The following is a 5,758-nucleotide window of genomic DNA, read 5'->3' as shown; positions in this document are numbered from 1 at the left end:
GGTCAAATGAGTAAAATTAAAAAAAAATCACACATCATAAAACATCACCAATGATTTGGCTCAAAAGAACAGGTGGAAGTACCTAAAATTAGACCAGTAGACCAGACCAGGCATGTTTGCAGAGGACTGGGGAGGAATACCTAACAAAAAGATGTGTGACATGGTATACGGAAACTTACTACTTTATAAGAGTAGTAAAAATATGTGATTTAGGGAGGGGAAAAGCAAAGGAGGATGTGTCGCAATAGGTAAGAGCACTGGGTGCTCTTTTAGAGGACCCGGGTTTAATTCCTAGCACCTATATGACCTCTCACAACCATCTGCAACTTCTCTTCCAGGGGATCTGACGTCTTCCAGTCTCTATGGAGACACATAGGGAAAAATAGCCAAATGCATACATTATTTTAATAAGGAAAAGTGGTTTGAGTTGAGGTACCCTACATGGGAGGGGTTAATGCTTTCAGAAGCTATAGGTTATACAACAAAATCCCTGGTGCCATTGTACAGCAACTTCCCAGTGAAGTGTTGTGTACGGAGGTCCCGAAGATTCCCCAAACAGTACAGAGATTGATATCACTCTTGGTTGCCCAAAATAACTTGGTGAAAAGACCCTTATTGCTGAAGATACTACAAACTTTGGTCGCAAGCCGTAGGAATGTTGAGCTGGGACTCAGCCAGAAGCCTCCCCCCTGCTGGCTGGCTTTCACAGTCTTCCAGGGGGATAATTGTCAGCCTTACTCAGCTGTGTCCTGGGCCAACTAAAATATCAAAGGCTGGTGTGAGAGTGGTGTAGGCATTATGACTCTAACCAACTGCCTTATGATTAGATTTAAGGATCACTACATAGAAAAAGAACTCATGCTTGGAACTGTAAGCCTGGCCAAGAACCTGTAGCTGGGAGGTCACAGGGCACAATCTACAACTATTGCTTTACTATGGACACAATGTCTGTTTTTATAAACTTTTTATAAATATTTCCCTTCATATGCATAGGTTAGTGATGCTCTCAGCCTTCGTCAGAGACGTTCTTTATCCAGTACACACTGGTTACTATAGAGACACATCATTGGTCCAAGTGCAATGTGAAAAAACTCTAATTAAGGTGGAAGTCAACCATTGGCTGGGTAGCCTCTGGGCTCCTCGAGTACTGGGGGACTCCCTTCATTAGTGGGGCTTCTTTTCTGACCTTATCTGGGGAATCCTAAGCCCCAACACATACCTCTACCTGAGGAATGTCACCTAGCCTTAGTTAGATTACAAGATCAATTTTCTTTCTCCTGATAAGAACTTGTTCAGCTAGCACTTGAGATTCCTGAACTGCTTCTCCATGCTAATGAGGCATTTGGGTTCCTTAAGCCCTCAGCCTTTGCCCATCCTGGTTGTCCCTACTCTCAGTCCCCCAAAGTTTTATAAGCCTCGAATCACCCTAAGTAAAGTCAATCTGCCTCCTGATAGCTGGTCCCGGTATGATCATTCATAATACGTACTCACAGGGCTTCCAAGCCCCTTGATCTTTGTCTTTGCTCCCCTTTGCCCCCCAGACCATATTGGCTGACCCCAAACAAGACATCTCTATCACTTTCCACTGTATTACTGGCTTTTCTATGATTGTCATAAAAACACCATGACCGGAAGCTACTTGCGGAAGAAAGGGTCTATCTTGGCTCATGGTTCCAGAGGGATAAGAATTTATCATGTTAGGAAGGAAAGGCATGGCACACGCAATAGACTTGGGATCTACAGTAGGAGGCTGAGAACCCAACATTCTCAACCACAAACACGATAGAGAGTAAACTGGAAGTTCCTACAAGACTGAAGGCCCAGCCCTAGTGATGCACTTCCTCCAGCAAGACTGCCCCATTCAAACCTTTACAAATGGTGCCACCGGCTGGAGGGGACGTGCTCATCTGCCTAAGACTAACAGGGGGAGGGGGGCAAGTTCTCCTGCAAACAATACACCCATGCCCTCCCAAAGCTCAGGGAACACTTGGGAAGTGGAGATGGGACGGTTCTAAGACCTGGAGGTTGACGAGTGTTGTAACAAAACTCCCTCTCCTAGTAGTGACAGCTAATGTTGTCAAGAGAAAGAATCTTTTTCTTTCTTTTTTTGTTTTTTTTTTTTTTTTTTTTTTTTTTTTTGTTTTCTATTCTTCTCTCATGTATTGCATCCTTGCCATTTTCCCCTGCCTCTCCTACCCCGAGTATCTCTCTCCCACCTCCCCTCTCCCCCAGATTTACTCTCCCAGTCCGCCTCCCTTCAAAACAGAGCAGGGACATAAACCAACACGGCATAACAGTACAGTAAGACCAGACACACGGCCTCCCATCGAGGCTGAAGGAGATAACCCAGGAAGAGGAAAAAGATCCCACAAGAGGACCCAGGTGGGACCCTCTACAGGATCCCTGATCCCTGCAGGTCCCCATGGGTTCCAGACAGTTGGTTCTGTGGGCCATGTTCTCATGGTGTGTCCCTAACCCCTCTGACCCCTCCAATCCTGAGGAAGGGGTTTCTCTTTTCTCTTCTGCTTGCTTGCTTGCTTGCTTGCTTGCTTGCTTGCTTCCTTCCTTCCTTCCTTCCTTCCTTCCTCTCTCTCTCTTTCTCTTAGACACTGACAAGTTGCCTACGTTCCATCAGTAAACTCATGCTCACGCAGGTGACCTCTTTGCATCCAGTTGGTCACACACACAAAATACATGGATGTAAGGAAGGGTTTGTTGGGGACTAGAGTGACGGCTCCGTGGTCAAGAGCACTGGCTGCTCTTCCTGAGGACACGGATTCAATTCCCAGCACCCATATGGCAGCTCACAGCCGTCTGCAGCTCAGTTCTCGGGGATCTGACACCTTCATCCCAATGCGCCTTAGATAAAGTTTTTTTCCCCTTCTTCTTTAAAGATAAAGGACTTGTCAAGAGAAGAATAAGAGGGTAATGGTGAGGGACAATGAATAAAATTCATTACATACACATATTGATCTGTCAATGAATTAAAAAATGTACAAGGGGGAGACGCAGCAAAAAAAAATCTCAACAGAGTGAAGAGTCAGCCTACAGGAGAAAATGATATTTGCTAGTTGAATGTCAGACATGGAATTAGCAGGGACGCAGAAATTAAATATCAAAATTGCAAACTATACAGTAAAGAGACAGACTAAGGAGTTGAACTGGGAGTTCTCCAAGATTGAATACAAGTGACCTGTAAGTGTTTGAAGAAGGAAGTATTCAGCCATGGGAACACAAAGTAAAACTATTTTGATCGTCTACCTCACCCTTGTCAGAATGTGGGGGTGGGGGCGATGCTTTACACACTGATGGTGGTGATGTAGGCTGTACCAGCCTACACCAACATTAATGTCACTGTAAAAAATGAAAGTAAAAGCATCTTTTGATCCAGTGTACTATTAGTCACGGTTCTTTAGAGGAACAACCTGATAGAATATAGAGGCTTTTTTTAGCTTGGATGACATGATATGGTCTGAGTAATCCAACCACGGCTGCTTCACAGCAGAAAGGCTGAGAATCCAGTAGCTGTCTGATCATAAGACTGTTTCTGGAGTTCCAGTCTGGTAGTCAGGTGCTGAAGGCCTGGAGTATTCCTGGAGAGAGTCACTGTAATCTACACAGGCATCCTGAAGAAGCTGGGCTATGGTATCAGCAAAGGACTGTAACAGCAGCAGCAACAGAGTGGATGGATTTGCATGCAAGAGTGAAGGCAAGCAGGCAAAAATGTCTTTCTTACATCTTCTTTTGCCCTGGCTTTGTTAGAAGGTGCTGCCCACATTACAGTCACTTTAACTAACCTGGTCAAGAAAACGCCTCACAGAAGCGGCAGCAGCTTGTCTTCTTATTGGTTCTGCATCCAGTCAAGTCGACGGCCAAGATCAATCATCATTTCCACCTAAGCCACTGTGAAACACATACTCTCAGTAAACATGATTACTTGAATGTCTGCGTTTGCTGCTTTACTGTTCACAATAGCCAGAAAAGTCGCCGGCCTCAGTGTCCACCGATAGATAAATGGATAAAGAAAATGTGATACCACACACACAATGGGGTTTTATTCAGTCACGAAGAAAAAAAATCGACATTTTTTTTTTTTTTTTTTTTTTTTTGGAAAATAGGTAACAGCAGAGATTGATATGCTAAATGAAATAAGCCAGACTCAGGCCAGAACTCAGAAAGCAGAGACAGGCAAATCTTCGTGAATTTAAGGCCAGCCTGGTCTACATAGTGAGTTTGAGGACATTCAGGGCCACAAAGAGAAATCCTGTGTCAAAAAACAAACAAACTCCAAATAAGCCAGACTCAGCAAGACAAATACCACATCTTTTCTCTCATCTTCAAAATCTATAATTAAATCCCCTCCGTGTGTGTGTGTGTGTGTGTGTGTGTGTGTGTGTGTATTTCATAAGTGAATAAATAAAAGAACAGACAAAAAAAGATCTTAATGGAAGGAAGAAAAACAGAATAATGGAATGACTGTAAAGGTAGTGTGTATGTGTGTGTGTGTGTGTGTGTGTGTGTTTGTCTGTGTAAACAATTTGTGGGAGTCAGTTCTCTTTTCTGCCATAGGTTCCAGGCAATTGAAGCTTTCCCCCCGAGGTCGGTGTTCCAGCCTGGATGACTTTCCAGAACTGCCCATGGAGCTTAGAATTCATGTCTCAGAAAGAATCAGGTACAAGCCCTTGCAGCAGCAGCAGCAGCAGCAGCAGCAGTGGGAGGAAGCGGGAGCAGGAAGGAGGACACAACAACAGAACGGAATGGAACGGAACAGAACAGAACAAAAGTGGAGTAGAACAGAATGGGAACAGAACCCATGAGAATAGGATAGGACAGGACAGGACAGAAGTTAGCACAAATTCATCATTAGGATTGCTTAGGACAAAAGTGCTCTACCCAGCTGTTGTGGGACATGACTTTAGTCTCAGCTGTCAGGAGGCTGAGGCAGGAAGACATGCTTGTGAGTTTAAGAGCAGCCTGGTCTGTAGAGTAAATACCAAGTCTGCTGGGGTTGTATAGTGAGACTGTGTCTTGGGGGAAAAAATGATGCAGACAAGAAAGTTGTTTGCTTTCGTAATGGTTCTAGAAGAAAGAAAATTCTTCCACAGTTCATGTAAGTTAAATGTACAGACTTCTTTCTTGCAGAAAATAGCTAGTCTCCATAGACAGACTCTTCTGTACAATAAAAACCAGGTCACCGGGGCCATGTGGGAACTTCCCCCTCCCCCTTAGTGAAAGGGGAACATCCCAGTAATTAGCTGATAAAGAACACGGATGGGCAAAGCTTGAGGACTGCCTAACAGGACTCCACTTGTGCCGTTTGTATCAACCGTGGAAAGAAAAACTAGCCACGGGACAATCGGTTTAGGGTCAATGGGTCAAGATATAAATATAAAAAAGAGAGAGTTGAAGAGTCATGTTTATTAAACTTATTTGAAAGTCTCTCCACGTTAATGTAGAAAGGAACAGCTCACAGTAAGGTAAATTGTGATTTCCAAGAGCCTCGCTTTAGTATCTCTAGATGTTTAATGAGTTTTCAACCTTCCTCTCTATTAATGACAGCACAGTTGTTCAGAATAAAGTTAGACCCAAACCAGACTGTGCAGACAGGAATGAAATACACGCAGGACCATCAAACCATCAAATTAAAACTGACGCACCAACCCCCCCCCAAAAAAAACCAAAAAGACTTCCACTCTTGTTGTTTGTACATAGAATTTCCAAAAGCAAAGTCAATTCAAGAGACCTTTAATGTACATAT

Source organism: Micromys minutus (assembly GCF_963924665.1).
Source record: "Micromys minutus genome assembly, chromosome: 30".
NCBI lineage: Eukaryota > Metazoa > Chordata > Mammalia > Rodentia > Muridae > Micromys > Micromys minutus.
This window is presented reverse-complemented; position numbering follows the sequence as displayed.